The 16,771-nt window shown below is 41.7% G+C and overlaps 1 protein-coding gene and 1 long non-coding RNA gene across 23 annotated transcripts in view; one reads left to right on the top strand and one right to left on the bottom strand.

Moving 5' to 3' along the window:
- Positions 1 to 16,771, top strand: part of PPP1R12B (protein phosphatase 1 regulatory subunit 12B) — a 209,199-nt gene that overhangs the window by 23,156 nt on the left and 169,272 nt on the right. The gene's annotated exons all lie outside the window — the stretch shown is intronic.
- Positions 7,970 to 10,753, bottom strand: LOC132515640 (uncharacterized). The gene is made up of 3 exons (XR_009539152.1): positions 10,589 to 10,753; positions 9,860 to 10,205; positions 7,970 to 8,173 (listed from the first exon to the last, which is right to left on the bottom strand). It is a non-coding gene; the product is annotated as an uncharacterized LOC132515640 (long non-coding RNA).

The following is a 16,771-nucleotide window of genomic DNA, read 5'->3' as shown; positions in this document are numbered from 1 at the left end:
CTACAGGGCCTCAGGTCTGTATTTTTCCTTATTCCCTAAGGATGTAAAGTCCAGCTAGCTGTAGGTTAGATAAAGTTAGACCCCAGTTTTCTAAACTGAATTTTCAAAAAAGTTGTAGGACCTTCTCAGCTATTTGGAATAGATTGTTAAGCTGATATGAAGGCAGAGGGACTCCGCAGTCTTAGAAATCATAATGTTTTTCTGACGGGATACTTGGGGAAGCAACTAAATCATGGGAGAAAAGTTTAGCTGGAGTGAGAACATCTTACCTACTTTCTCTGAACACCTTCACCAGAGGGAAGTGTCCCATCCTTTCCTGTGGGGTCTCACTCACGAAGAGCCGGGTGATGGAATGCCACCTCCCTCCCAGACCCCCTGGGGGTCGTGTGCTTGGAAGCCTGACCACATCTTGATTGGAAGCCTTGACTGGATGTTGCATTTTCATGGTTACTGTTGTTGGCCAAAGATGAGGAGGCCCATGTCTACCTTATCCTGCTTTTAATAGTTTCTGGTAGTGCCTCCAGAACATTCCTATTTTGCATCTGTTTAGCCCCATCTTAACACAATTTAATTAGGCATGAATGCCAACGATTACTTATTGCCTGGATTGTGGCTTTCTCAGATCTTATTTGTTACTGCTAAAATAAAAGATGTTTCGGGACTTCCCTGGTGGTACAGCGGTTAAGAATCCGTCTTTTTTTTTTTTTTTTGCAGTACGTGGGCCTCTCACTGCCGTGGCCTCTCCCGTTGCGGAGCACAGGCTCTGGACAGGCAGGCTCAGCGGCCATGGCTCACGGGCCCAGCCTCTCTGCGGCATGTGGGATCCTCCCGGACCGGGGCACGAACCCGTGTCCCCTGCATCGGCAGGCGGACTCCCAACCACTGCGCCACCAGGGAAGCCCAAGAATCCGTCTTTCAATGCAGGGGACGCGGGTTCAATCCCGGTTGGGGAACTAAGATCCCACGTGCCGCGGGGCAACTAAGCCTGCACGCCACAACGAAAGATCCCTCACGCCCCCCAACTAAGACCCGACACAGCCCCCCCCAAAAAAGATAAATAAAAATATAAGATGTTTCATTTTTTTTTAATTTATTTTTTATTTATTTATTTTTGGCTGCATTGGGTCTTCGTTGCTGCGTGTGGGGCTTTCTCTAGTGGCGGCAAGCAGGGGCTACTCTTCGTTGCGGTGCGCAGGCCTCTCATCGCGGTGGCCTCTCTTGTTGCGGAGCATGGGCTCTAGGCGCATGGACTTCAGTAGTTGTGGCACTCGGGCTCAGTAGCTGTGGCTCGCGGGCTGTAGAGCGTGGGCTCAGTAGTTGTGGCGCACGGGCTTAGTTGCTCCGCGGCATGTGGGATCTTCCCGGAGCAGGGATCGAACCTGTTTCCCCTGCATTGGCAGACGGATTCTTAACCACTGCGTCACAAGGGAAGTCCCAAGATGTTTCATTTTTAATTAATCAATTAATTTATTTATTGGCTGCGTGGCTTGGCAGATCTTAGTTCCCCGACCAAGGATTGAACCTGGGCCACCGCAGTGCACGCGCCATGTCTTCACTACTGGACTGCCAGGGATTTCCCAAGATGCTTCGCTTTAAACGATGGGAAAAAAAAATTAGCTTCTGACTCGACTCTAAGTCAGCATCCAAATGCATAAATTTAATTATTGTATATTCTGCTCAACTACCAAACAATGAAGATTTGGAGACACAGAGCCTTCGAGCTTTGCAGGCTGTCTGTCAAGTCGTTTTCAGAGTCACACTGTGGCAGGTGGAAGGTCAGGTGGGGGCGAAGTAGTTTCATTACTTACCTAGTGTTTCCAGCCTAGGGCTGCTGTGGCCCCAGTGGAGAGATGTATCAAGCGGTTTTGATGTGACCTGTAAATAAGGAGGAAAATGTGTTTCAAATAGTTTCTATGAACATAATGGAATTTTGGATTACTGTACTTGTTTCTCTCCACCTGGAGAGTGGATACACCCACTTCTTCCCCTGACAGCAGGGCGCTGAAGCTTTATGCTCTCAAACCCTCCCTGTCCCTTGGTTCTGTCCTTCCTGGTCTTCTCTTCATGGTGTCAGTAGAGGCATTCTCTCTGCTTTCCTGTAGCCTGCGTGGTTACTGACTTATTCCAAGATTTCTCCTGTCCTGATTATTTCCCTGAACTTGAATGCATCCCTTTTAAGACCTCTTACTTCTCCAAAGAAATAATTATGTGTATTCCTTTTGAATATGAATTCTTCATATTTGAGTCACATTTGCTCTGTTCTAACACTTGAAGGCCTAAGGCCTGAAGTATCTATTATTTAGTCTTTGAAAGTCACTGTTTCACTTTTATCAGGGTCTCATATGGTCACTTAGGGTAATTGGATTGCACTGATAGCATTAGAATTTGTAAAGCAATTAGTTGCTTTACTAATGACTAGCCCTGTTTTTTATCTTATTCATAGATGCTATCTTTTATTGATGTATACATAGATTGTTTCTTTCTTTTTTTTTTTTTTTGGAGAGCTATCCAGCAGTGGCCTCTCCCGTTGCAGAGCACAGGTTCCGGACACGCAGGCTGGCTCAGGGGCCCAGCCGCTCCGCGGCATGTGGGATCCACCCGGACCGGGGCACGAACCCATGTCCCCTGCATCGGCAGGCAGACTCTCAACCACTGCGCCACCAGGGAAGCCCGCCCTGTTGCTTTTTAAGATTCTTTCTCATTAAACTGAGAAGTCTTAGGAGATATCATCTATGTTCAATTGTATCCTGAGCTTTAACTTTGGTTGTATATTTGCTAGCGTTGTAAAGCATGCAGAAGGGCCAGATGTAATAGCCAGACTTTTTTTTAAGATGTTGGGGGTAGGAGTTTATTAATTAATTAATTTATTTTTTGCTGTGTTGGGTCTTCGTTTCTGTGCGAGGACATTCTCCGGTTGTGGCAAGCGGGGGCCACTCTTTCATCACAGTGCGTGGGACTCTCACTATCGCGGCCTCTCTTGTTGCGGAGCACAGGCTCCAGACGCGCAGGCTCAGTAGTTGTGGCTCACGGGCCTAGTTGCTCTGCGGCATGTGGGATCCTCCCAGACCAGGGTTCGAAACCATGTCCCCTGCATTAGGCAGGCAGATTCTCAACCACTGCGCCACCAGGGAAACCCAACTTACTATTTTTAATAAACTCTTTCAAACATTAGAGAAAATAATATAACAAATACCCACGTAGCCACCAACCAGCTTAAGAAATAAACTATTAACGATATAGTTAAATATGTCTTTATATTTTTACCTCATATAAATGTATCCCCAAATAATTTATAATATTGTTTTACATATTTTTTAAGTTATATAAATGGCATCATATTCTACACATCCTTTTGCTACGTGCTTTTGCAGTTTTGATATTACATTTGTAAGATTCGTCTGTGTTGATTCACATAGCACTAGTTAATTCATCTTCACGTTGATAGTCACATGGTAGACCAGCATATGATTATACTAAAATTTATTTACTTTTCTTGTTGATGGACATGTAAGTTGTTTTCAAAATAATGTGTGTTTTTTGTTTTGTTTTGCTATTAAACATAATGTTGAAATGCAAATCAAAAACCACAGAGATAGGGACTTCCCTGGCGGTCCAGTGGTTAAGACTTTGCCTTCCAATGCAGGGGGTGTGGGTTGGATCCCTGGTCAGGGACATTAAGATCCCACATGCCTCGTGGCCAAAAAACCAAAACATAAAACAGAAGCAATATTGTAACAAATTGGCCTGGGAGCTAAGATCCCACATGCCTCATGGCCAAAAAACCAAAACATAAAACAGAAGCAATATTGTAACAAATTCAACAAAGACTTTAAAAATGGTCCACATCAAAAAAAACCCCACAGAGATATTACTTCACACCCACTTGGATGGTTTTAATGAAAAAGGTGGCCAATAACAAATATTGGTGAGGTTAAGAAGAAACTGAAGCCGCATGCTTTGCTGGTGGGATTGTAAAATGGTACAGCCACTTTCAAAAAAAGTCTGGTAGTTCTCAAAGTGTTAAACATAGAGTGACGATATGACCCAGCAGTTCTGCTCCTAGGCATATATCCAAGGTAATTAAAAACACATGTCCAAATAAAAACTTGTACATGAATGTTCATAGTGGCATTATCCATAATAGCCGAAAAGTGAACCAAGTCAAATGTCCATCACTGATGAATGGATACACAAAGTATGGTGTATTTACACAATGGAGTATTATTTGGCCGTAAAAAGTAATGAAATCCTGATATGTGGTACATGTGGATGAATCATGAAAACATTATGTTAAGACCAGGAAACCAGATGCAAAAGGCCATGTATTGATTCCATTTGTATGAACTGTCCAGAACAGGCAAATCCAGAAACAGAAGGTAGATTAGTATTTGCCGGGGGCTGGAGAGAGAGAGGAATGGTGACTACTGAGGATGTGGGGTTTCTTTTTGGGGTGATGAAATGTTGAGAAGTAAATGGGGATGTTGCACAGCTCTGTGAATATACTAAAAAGCACTGAATTGTAAGCTTTAAACAGGTGGATTTTATGGTCTGTGAATTACATCTCAGTGAAGTTGTAAAAACAGTTTAAAAACTCATAATGCTACGTGAACTTTCTTGTACACAGTTCTGTGTGTACAGATTTTTCTGGGATTTATGTGAAAGATCAGATGTTTGTGGACCTTCACTGGATAGCACTGTTCCGGGTTATTGGCTGCACCAATTTACACTGCTCCCAGCTGCCTTTGAAAGTCTGTTGCTCCACATTCTCATCTGCACCAGCTGTTGTCAGGTTCTCTATATCATTGACTTCTCAGGCCAAAACTGATATGGTTCCCAAATCGATTACTTGGTGTTCTCAGACAATGCCAGCAGTGCTGCATAGAATTCTTAGTGATTAGTTGTAAAATATCAAAGCCCAGGTAGCATATTGCTTGATGTTTGGGGCTTGTGCGTGACTAACTTCACATAAGCTTTATGGAAATCAAGAGGGGACTGGACACGTCTGTTGCAGAAAACCTTCCTAGCTTCGCACCAGACAACCGGGTCTCAACAATTCATGTTTGCGCAGCTCCGTTTGCATCTCATCTCAACCCTGTACATCTTCTCCCGCGGCCGTGCTCCCTCAGCAGGTATTTCATGCAGTAGCAGCTCTTTGTTCCCTGTGGCTTCTTAGTGGAAGAAGTTTTATACGTTGCACTAGGTGTTTTTGTTTTTTAATTCTGACTGAACATCTGGGGAAAAAACCCTTGGATCCTTTAAATGTATTTTCTATTTCAATCATAATAATTGCCACTTTTTCCTCTGGTTAGTATTGTGATGGTTTAAATGATTATTCCAAGAGCTGCTTTTTTTTTTTTTTTTTTTAAGTAAGGAGAGACTATTCAAAATGATTTTTGCAAGGGAGGAAGGGACTGTAGCAATAGGGGGAGGGGGAGTTTTGCAATAGGGAGAACTCTGTGGCTATGAGATCTATGAGTGTCTTAAGACCTGTTATTTACAGTATTATTCATGACTGATTTCAGAAATGTACCTATAAATGAATACTTTAATGGGTTCCTGTGTATTTAGTATGTTCCATTGACTCTCTTTGTTGGCAAACTTAAGGCACTGAATAATTAAGAATTGGCTTAAGTGCTGTTGTATCAAACACCTTGACACTTTTTTGGTTTTTTGTTTGTTTTTTAAGGGTGATATATTTATCTTACTGCCATTTGTTTTTTATAATATACTGTTCAAGAGGGCCATTTTCATGAGAACATATCTAGGCATATCTTTGCCTAAGGCCTTTTCTAAACTGCAATTAGAAGAATGGAATTACACAACTTTTCATGGCATCCTTTTTTTTTTTTTTTTTTTAAATGAAAAGGCATAAAGAAGCGACATAGGAGTCCAGGGAGAAGAATGTTTTAGGAGACATTCAAGGCCAGTTCAAACAGTCTGTTGACTGAGAAAGTGGAGCTGATGATGTTTGTGTTTGCACGCAGTTGTCAATTTTCTGTCAGAAGCTTTTTGGCATTTGCTCTGGTCTTTCCGCTGCCCTCTCGGCTAACCTGGAAAAATGACTTTGCTCTTGGCCTTCACCATAGCCTTTGAAAACAGATACTTTAGATTACTTTAAGACCTTGAATTGCCTTTCAGCCTTAAGAACTGTTAACCATGTCAGTGTGGCACATTAACAAGTAAAATTAGCTGGTGCTCTGGGAAGTAGGGTGGGCTAGTACTATTTATGTAGGCTGTCTCATTGAGTTTTTAAAAAATGTTCAGAGCAAGAAAGGTGAAACTTGGTCTCAAAAAGATAAAGGTTTCTTTCTGCTTAATTCTTAATTAAATAAAGACTTTGGCATGTCGTAATCAAAATTTCCATGAAAATTTGGCAAGATAATTCTGAAGTTTATCTGGAAGAGTCAATAAGAATGTCTTCAGAAATAGCCAGGAAAATTCCCCAAAGCCCAATGAGGTGGGTCTTGCCCTACCAGATGCCGAAACATAGTACCTATAGTAAAGTAATTGAAATCCTATAGTACTGATACGGGAATAAATATTATAGATCAGTGAAAGAAATAGAGATTCCAGAAACAGACTTAAGTACAAATGGGAATTTAATTTTGATAAAGGTGGCATTTCAAATTAATAGGACAAAAATGGACTGATATGTCAATGGTGTTGGGACAGTTGGTTCTTTACTTGGGGGGAAAAATTAGAGCCCCTAATTCTCACCATCCACAAAAATAACTTCCAAAGAATCAAAGAACCGTGTGTGTGTGTGTGTGTGTGTGTGCACACGCACACGTGCATATATATAAAATTGTTTTTAAGAAGGAAATACAGGTGAATATTTTTATAACTAGGAAAGAAGGGGTGGGAGAGAAAGGGCTTCCTGAGCAAAATGAAACTCAGAACTTCCATATGACAAAAGACATCATAAAAAAATTTGAAAGACAGATGACAGATTAGGAAAAAGGTTTATGATCAAAGGATTAATATCAAGAGAAATGAATTCTTCATACAAGCAATTTTTTTATTTTTAAAATTTATTTGTTTAATTAAATTGATGTATAGTTGATTAACAATGTTGTGTTAATTTCTGCTGTATAGCAAAGTGATTCAGTTATACATATATGTATATATTCTTTTCTTTTCCATTATGGTTTATCATAGTATATTTAATATAGTAAGTTCCCTGTGGTATGCAGTAGTACCTTGTTGTTTATCCATTCTGTATATAATAGCTTACATTTGCTAACCCCAGTCTCCTATTCCATCCCTCCCCCAACCCCCTCCTCCTTGGGAACCACAAGTTCTCTGTGTCTGTGAGTCTGTTTCTGTTTCGTAGATAGGTTCATTTGTGTCATATTTCAGATTCCACAGATTAGTGATACCATATGGTATTTGTCTTTCTCTTTCTGACTTACTTCACTTAGTATGATAATCTCTAGGTCCATCCATGTTGCTACAAATGGCATCATTTTGTTCTTTTTTTATGGCTGAGTAATATTCCTTTGTATATATGTACCACATCTTCTTTATCCATTCATCTGTTGATGGACATTTAGATTGTTTCCATGTCTTGGCTATTGTGAATAGTTCTGCTATGAACATGGCGATGTGTGTATCTTTTTGAATTTGAGTTCATACAAGCAATTTTTAAGAATTTAACCATCCAAAAGAAAAATGAAGAAAGGCTGCAAATGGGCAGCTATTTGTATGGTTAACAAACATATGACATAAGATCCATATGGAATTGCCAGGGACCCAGAATAGCCAGAACGGTCTTGAACAGAAGGTAGGAGGACTCACACTTCGTGATTTGAAAATTCACTACAGAGCAGTGGTAATCAGGACAGTGTGATATTGGCGCAAAGGTAGACATATAGGTCCATGGAGTAGAATTGAGAGTTCAGAAAGAAACCCATCTATCTATGATCAACTGATTTTTTTTAAAAATTATTTTATTTTTAGCTGCGTTGGGTCTTCGTTGCTGTGCATGGGCTTTCTCTAGTTGCGGTGAGTGGGGGCTACTCTTTGTTGCCATGCGCGGGCTTCTCATTGCAGTGGCTTCTCTTGTTGCGGAGCACGGGCTCTAGGCATGCGGGCTTCAGTAGTTGTGGCACGTAGGCTCAGTAGTCTGCGTATTGTATGATTCCATTCATATGAAGGCCCAGAATAGGAAAATCTATGGAGATAGAAAGTAGATTATTCATTACTTAGGGCTGAGGGGAAGGAAGCTCGGAGGTAGAGGGGTGACAACTAAAGGCTATGGACTTTCTTTTTGAGATGACAAAAACTTTTTATAATTGACCGTGGTGATGGATTCACTTATCTGTGACTATACTTAAAAAAACAAAACGCTGAAAAGTAAGCATACCATTGAATTATGTACTTTAAATGGGTGTGTTGTATGGTATGTGAATTGTGTTTCAGTAAAGCTGTTGAAAAAAATGAGAAACTGCCCACTTTCATTATTAATCAGAAAAATGCAAATCGAAACATTATTTTTGGTCAAAGCTTTAATAGAAATTTAAAAATTGGTTCTGTCAAATGTGGGTTCTGGTATGGAGTTGAGACACTGGGCACTCTTAAAACACTGTCTTGTGAATGTTAAAGCCTTTTGAGAAGGCAGTTTGGCAGAATTTATAAAAATATATGCAAATTATTTGGCTCCCAAGTTTTCTTTCCTTATATTGGCACATGTGCTGAAAGATGTTTGTACAGAAATGTTCTTTGATTTGTTGTTTTAGTGAGAAAAAATTAGAACAAACCTAAATTTATATAAATAGGGGAATGGTTAAATAAATTATGTATTCATAGCGTGACAATCTTTTGCAGTTGTGAACAAAAGAGGTAGACCTGCATAGACCTGTATTAACATGGAAGGTCTATAAAAATATTGTGAAAGAAAAGTACACAGAAATACATATAATATGTCCCTATTTATGCTTTAAAAAATCCTAAAAGAGAAAAACCTGTCCATATAGAAGTATATAACTGTTTAGACAACATTTTAGAAGGATATACACCAAACTGTAGATAGTTTTCATTTATTCTTACAATAAAAATATACTCTTATGTTACTGGATTACTTAAAAAAAATCAGTTGGAAGAAAAAGGCTATAGTATAAGCTGGTAGTGGATAGACCCTTGGGCTGGGAGTTAGGAACACTGCTGACATAGACTTAAGCCCCATCAAGTGATTTTATTCTCATATCTCACCTAACTCAGGATCAGGGAGGAGGATTGGTAGCCATGTTCCTCCCCATTATCACTTCCTGAGCATTACTTTCAGTACCTCTTGTAACAATAAAACACTTTCTGCTCCTTTGATTTCGCATGCCATTGAGCTGTGCCATCTTCTCACCCCTTATTCATCAAAGACAACTCATAACTTCCATCTAGTTACTGTCAGACCATCGGACACTCTGGCCTCTTATTAACTTCCTCGTTTTGGGTGACTTATCCCTCCGCCTTGCTCTGTCACCCACTTCCAGTCACCCCCAACACGGTTCTCACCTAGACTGCTCTTCCCCTAAGCGCCTGGCTTTTTGACCATCGCGGTAGCTGCTGACTCAGTCACTCCCATTATAACCCAGTTCTTATTGGGGCTCCCAGTTCCTCCCCCATCTCTCCTCACGTCAGCTTCCCTTATCTTGCTTAGATTCTGTGTGCACTCTGTAATGCTTTCCCTGAATCCTAAACCCCTTTATCTCTGAAATGTTTGAATTTATCTGGTAATGTCCTAACTCTGGATGAACCCAAGTCTCTGATTTCTCTTGGGTTCCACCGAAGCGGTGGAAAAATCACAAAATAGTACAGATTTTTACCACTTTACATTTATGGTCACCAAGTTCAAACAGGTCCTTACCATTGTCTGGAAATGCTGTTATGTTTTCTCTGGTCAGCTCACCACGCCTTCCCTGAAAAGATCATTTCACACCTCTCTGCTTTCCTGCCCTTCTCACCACTGGGCTTCGTCCTCTCTCTTCCACAGCTGATGCCGCCTCCTACTGCTCTGCCTCCTAGCACAGAATCTCCCACCTGGCTTTCGTCTTCAGCGCTGCCCCAAGTAGAGCTCTTTAAAGAGCTTTGACGCGGGGCTGTTGGGGCACAGGGCTGAGAGCTGGTTCAGTGAGGAGGCCCAGGGGCAGACGGATGGGCTTGAATGCTGTCATCTTCGTTTTCAGCCTGTGACCTTGGGCAAGCTGTCTAACCTTTAAGGAATGAGAATAATAATAATATCCTCCTTAAAAGCTTTCTAGGAGGATTAAATTATGTATGGGACAGTGCTTAACCCATAGTACTAAAAAATTTACTGGTTAATATTGTTTGATATTACTATTTATTAATTAGAATAATTACTATTCTGTTCATTATATAAAATATAATTATATAAACTCAAATCATTATATTAAATATTTAATTACTAGTACATTTTATAATATATTGACTAAATATATTAATTAAATAGATTAATATTTAATATGATACACAGTATTATGATTACTCCCACCACCACTTCCATTACTGTTATGGTTATTACTGCTGTTTCACAGATAAGATAGAAAACAGAGAAATTAGATGAGAATTTCTTTACCTTTTCACCTCCAAACCACTCTGCCTTTGTCTACAGCATTCTCTGTTCCTTCCCTCCTGTTGCAGTGGCAAAGGTGTTTCTTCCATCTAATCCTTCCATCTTCGTTTTAGAACCTTTCTCCACAACCAAACACTGTTCAGTCTTTCTTCAACCTTTTCCTTTTATTTTGACCCTTCCAAATGACATTAACCATGCTGGCCTCTTCCATTGTACAATAACACGCCCCCCCGCCCAGCCTCTCCCCAGCCTCTAGTTGTCACCCTGTCTCTTCCCTCCCTTTCTTAGCTGTATTTTCCAAGGCTTATCCGTGCTTTCCTTTCCACTCACTCGTCATTCCATTCCTGTCACACCTCTGCCTCGTTGCTGCGTTGAAGCACTCCGTGCTGAGGGCATCTGAGGCCGGTGGGTGCGCCTGATGCCGACATTTCTGTTCTTTGTTTCACCTGATGCTCAGCAGCATCAAGCACTCTCTCCTTCCTTCTTGATGCCTTTTGATTCTGTGGCTTCCGTGATCAGTGTTTCTCTCTTTTCTTCTCTGGCTGCACCTTCCTTGCTTGCGTGTCCTTTTCTACATGGTTTTTAGAGGATAGAATGTCTCAGCCAGCACGTCAGGATGGCTGAGTGGTCTAAGACTCCAGACTCAAGGTGTGCACCCTAGAATGGCTCGAAGCTTGGTGCTAGGTCTTCTTTTGACTCCATTCTCTTCCCATCTCTTGTCCACATGCCCAGCTTCAAATAGTCCTCAAAAAATATTGGCTGCTGTCACCATTGTTAACATTATTTGCCAACCTTCCCCTTCCTTAGAGGACTGTTAAGAAGACCCCTGGGAATATATTTAAATATTGAATATTTTGGTAAAATGAATGGCATTATATTATAATTTACTTGTATCTTATTATTCCACTGAAATTAATCTGGCTCTAAAACACAATAAAACCCAATCCTGTTGATCAGCTTTATTACAGTAATATATTATTGGAATAAAAAAGTTGTTGATATGATGTGTCTAGAATTACCTTGTTAAGAATTAGTAATCATCAGAGTGTCCGCATTGAGCAATGTTCAGACACTATACATGAATAGCCATTTCCAGGCACTGAAGAAGATGATATGGATAATAATAGTAATAACAATGACAATGACAAGAATTCAGCATAGTCCTAACAGAAATGTCTTCTGTATGTTGTTTCCTGTTCCTTAAATTCAGCAGATTTTCATAGGATATGATCTCATGGCCTAAAAGAAGGAAAGAGACCTCTGGAGAAACTGACAATTCTAAGTCGGTACATCACACCCACACCCACACCTACACATACATATACACGCATACACACACAGAGACACCCCCCTACATACACATTACACACACACACACACACACACACACACAGACCTAGACACAGAGACACACATACACACACACACCACATTCACACATACATATAAACACAGACACGCACATACACACACCAGAAAAAGCAAAAACACAAAAACCAAGGGCAAACAAATTGTAATGTCATTTCCATAGCAACAAGCTGGGATTTTTGAAATGTGACGTCAACTTAGAAGATGAAAGTCTTCTACTCCGTGTGTCATCATGTTAGTGTCACCTGGTAGATGGTGATCTGGGTCTTCACTGGACTCTTTTCATAGTTGTTACAACATTTGACTGATTTTGATGACATTAAATTGCCTTTCAGGAAATGTTCATCATTTAGTTACTTTGAAGTCCCTCCCCCACCAACCTGTTCTTCCAAAACAGTTCTGACTTCTTTAAGAGACGGTCAGGCGCACTGGGCGGCCCAGTATTCCCGGGGACAAGGGTGCTTCCGTCAGAGCAGTGTTGTGTCTGGTGCGGCACATAGCTTGCCTGGCAGAGGTCTGGGCAGAGGGGCAGATTCCCCAGGCCTGCTGGGCGTGGCATGGTGGTGCTTGGGTTTCCCTTAGGGTGCTGACGAGCTCAGAAAGCATCCCTCTCTCAGTGGCCTTGGAGACGCCTTTCGATCACTATTTGCTTACGAGTTTAAGAGTAGGATCAGAAAAGGGCTCCCCCTTTCCTTCTTGCTCCTTGCCATATGCAGTGCTACGCTGGTGCCATTTCAGAGTTCGTTGTTCAACCCACTCTCTCCCCTGGTACCAAACACAGATCACGTTGTGTAGATTGAGGTGGGAGATGAACCTCTGAATGACTAAAAGCTGGTACTGTGATCGTCACCGTGTGGACTCTGACACTTCTGCTCCCGGCTAGCGGTGCCAGGACACCCTGTGTGCTCACTGGACGTGCCTGGGGATGAATGTTAACATGACGGACTGTATTAAAATAGGGTATTAGAAATTGTTTTCGTATTTAGTTAAAGTCACACATTTGTCCTATAACCAGCAGATTTCTATCCTAGTTAAACTTGATGTGTTAGGTTACATTCTAAATAGTTACTGGTACCATTAAGCAAATGTGTATTGAATGCTTTCTGTGTGTAGAGTGCTATTCTGAGGCCTGGGGATACACTGAGTAAGTCACAGTCTCCTTGGAAGGAGTTTAGCCTGGTGGGCAAGTTGACAGTCAGCGATAAGTACAATAAGATGCAAGGCGCTTGGAGACGTGGGCGGTGGTAACTGAGTCTGCTAGGATGGGAGGGACAGCAAGGCGGGCTTCATAGAGGAGGTGATGTGTGGACTAGGTCACTGAGACCACATAGAAGCTCTAAGCAGGGAAGACATTCCAGGCAGAGGAAACGCGTGTGCAGATGTGTGTGGAAATGTGGCACGTTTGGAGACTCATCATGGTAACGGCGTATAATAGCTGGTAGCAACATGTGTGAGCGGGTACATTGACTGGTCCCGTTCCAACCTCTGTACACATATGAAGTCAGGTAGTCTTCATAACAACACTGTGAGAAAAATACTGCTGTTCTTCTTCTTTTAAAGGTAAGGTAGCCCAGGCAGAGAGAAGGAACTTACCTAGGGCCTTAGAGCCATTAAATTTCACAGCTGGCCTTTGAACTCAAGCTTTCTGGCCAATGCTCTAAATTGGGTGTCAGCAAACTAGAGCCCACAGGCCAGATCCAGCCCACTTTCTGGATTTGTACATCCTACAAGCTGAAAATGGATTTTGCATTCTTAATTGGTTGAAAAGAGAAAAAGAAGAACAATATTTTGTGATGTGAAATTTATATGGAATCTAAATTTCAGTAGCCATAAAATTTTCGTGGAGCACAGCTACCCTCATTGGTATTGTCCATGGCTGTTTTCACACTGCAGGCAGAGTTGAGTGTTTGTGGAGACTATATGGCCTGCAAAGCCTAAAATACTTACTCTCGGGCTCTTTACAGAGAAGGTTTGCCATCCCCTGCTCTAAATCAATGCACCAGACTGCCTCATAATGCATTTTGTTTTATAAAATCACACAAAGCCCGTGTGTTAACAGCAGTACTTGGATTTCCGTACTAACCTCTTTAAACATCTACTTTCGTATTTGTTATCTCTTATGTCCTCCCATCAACCCTGCGGTCGGAGGAGGGTACAGTTTGGTGCTTGCTCTCTTACAGCTCGGAAACTTCGCTGTGGAGAGATCGGGCTGGGCTCTGGCATTTGTGTTGCATCTTCTGCTTGTGTCGTACCTTGTGCTGCCCCCCCTTCTGTTCTGAAATGTGCCCTCCACCTCTGTCCTGAATGTGCCCGTGCTCACGCTTGGGCTCGGCCTGTCCACGAATGAGGTGATGGAGACCGTTGAAAGAGCCCACGCTGCCCTTCACCTTCAACACGTCTGCAGCAGCAGCTGACCTACCCGACCTTGGCGAGGGTTGCCTAATCCTGGGTGCACTGCCCGCCAAGTGCTTCAGGAGCCTGGGGTTTGATTACAGATAAGTAAGCACTTGCCGTGAAAGGAGACAGGGACAATTCTCATTTTTATTTCCGTAAAGGGATGCCATTGCATAGCTGGGCTATGTCTTCAACTTAAGTAAATTTTTAATCATTTTTCAGGTTTTCACTTGTGCATTATTCTACCTCTGGAACATGAGGTTTCTTTTTGCCATTCCTGATCTTTTCCTGGGCTTAGTAATGCCTTCTCTTAACAAGTAAAAAACAGAAGCTCTCCTTGTTACGTTGGCAATACCACTAAGCTAGTCAGAGAGGGTGGAGTCTAACTCTTCCGTGTGTGTGACCTCAAGGGATGTTTGTGTTATTTATTGATTTGTACTATTCATTCCACTGCCTTACCTCCAGGACTTAGCAGTCTGAGAGTTGGACTATAGGCCGTGTTTCTTAAATTATTTAGATTGATGCTTTCAGGAAAAAAAAAAAAAGTTATTTCGATTTCTAAAGTCTTAACCGCTATTACCTTCTCTTTGAGCCCCAATAGTGAATTTATATTATCAGCAAAATTGATTATCCTTAAAAAACTAAAAACAGAGTTGCCATATGATCCAGCAGTCCCACTCCTGGGCATATATCTGGAGAAAACTCTTAATTCAAAAAGTTACATGCATGCCAATGTTCATAGCAACAGTGTTTACAATAGCCAAGACATGGAAACAACCTAAAGGTCCATCAACAAGGTGTGGTGTACACATACACACACACACGAGAATATTACTCAGCCATAAAAAAGAATGAAATAATGCCATTTGCAGCAACATGGATGGACCTAAAGATTGTCATACTAAGTAAGCCAAAGACAAATATATGATACCACTTATATGTGGAATCTAAAAAAGATGATACAGATGAACTTATTTACAAAACAGAAATAGACTCACGGACATAGAAGACAAACTTATGGTTACCAAAGGGGAGGGGGGGGAGGGATAAATTAGGAGTTTGGAATTAACATACACACACTAATATATATAATATAGATAAACAACAAGGTCCTACTGTATACCACAGGGAACTATATTCAATATCCCGTAATAAACCATGATGGAAAAGAATTTGAAAAATAATATATATATAAATATATATATGTATAACTGAGTCACTTGGCTGTAAACCAGGGAACTAACACAGCAGTGTAAATCAGCTCTACTTCAATTTATTTATGTATCTATGTATTTATTTATTTAGGCCCCGTTGTGCAGCTTGTGGAATCTCAGTTCCCCCAACCAGGGATTGAACCTGGGTTACGACAGTGAAAGCACTAAGTCCTAACCACTACAGCACCAAGGAACTCCCTACTATACTTCAATTGTAAAAAATACAATACTTCTAATAAATAAAACAACAACAACAAAAATTGATTATACCCAGAGTTGGTCTGTTAAGGCCCAGCAGAAACAAGATGCTGCCTTAAGAAAGGTCAACTATGATTCTGCTCGTAGCCAGTGTTTCCTTGGCCACAGGCCAAGGTGCAGAGGTCAGAGCAAGTTGGAAAGCAGTCCTCTGTGTCAGGGGTCAGATGCCTCAGGGATGCAGCTCAGACACCTACAGCGATGGGCCTCACGAGTGCAGACGTTTGTCTAGACCCAGTGAGTGAAGCACATAAGGTGTGTGCTTTCCCCATGTGCAGAATCTACTTCAAAAGAAAAATAAGGCTGTGCGCACGCATTGAGCGCTAGTTAATGATATGCACGGTGAAGGGTTTCGGGGAGTTGTGGCAAAGGTCTGAGTCGGTGAGGGGTGGGTGTGTGGTACAGCAAGTCTAGTGCAGGGTTCGTGGTGGGCTACAGGCTGGGAGGAAGTTGAAGTTCTTTGAACTTCTCTGTATGTTTGAATGTTTTCATGATACAGTACCTGGGGAGAGCGGCTAGGGCACGTAGCGGGCAGGGTGGAACCCAGTGGGGATGGCGGGGCGTAAGGAGCTCACGCTCTGCCCGGAGGCGGCAACTGCTGCTCGGCTCCAAACGCTCGTCGCTTTGTGGGAATCTGGCCCCAGCATGGCCAAGTGTTCTTGTTTTCTAAACGCCTCAAACTGGAATTTTTAATGTGAAAAATCTTTTTTTTATAATGCCACATGGCCCAACAAAATGCTTTTAATTTACCAACTCCTTTCCTATCCCAGAGATTTAAACTTTAGAGAAAAAATTGGAGGTGTTCTCTTGGTTGTAGAGTCACCGCTGTTGTCACTAACATGTGACTTTAGAGAGATTTCAGCTGCAGCTGAGATCTGATCCGTAACCTCAGCTCCCCAGCTCTGTGGGCTGCTGTTCAATAATGCTTTGCCAGGGCCGGGCCACAGCACTCCTG

The sequence above is a fragment of the Lagenorhynchus albirostris genome, chromosome 2 (assembly GCF_949774975.1).
Source record: "Lagenorhynchus albirostris chromosome 2, mLagAlb1.1, whole genome shotgun sequence".
NCBI classification, from domain to species: Eukaryota; Metazoa; Chordata; class Mammalia; order Artiodactyla; family Delphinidae; genus Lagenorhynchus; species Lagenorhynchus albirostris.
This window is presented reverse-complemented; position numbering and strand designations above follow the sequence as displayed.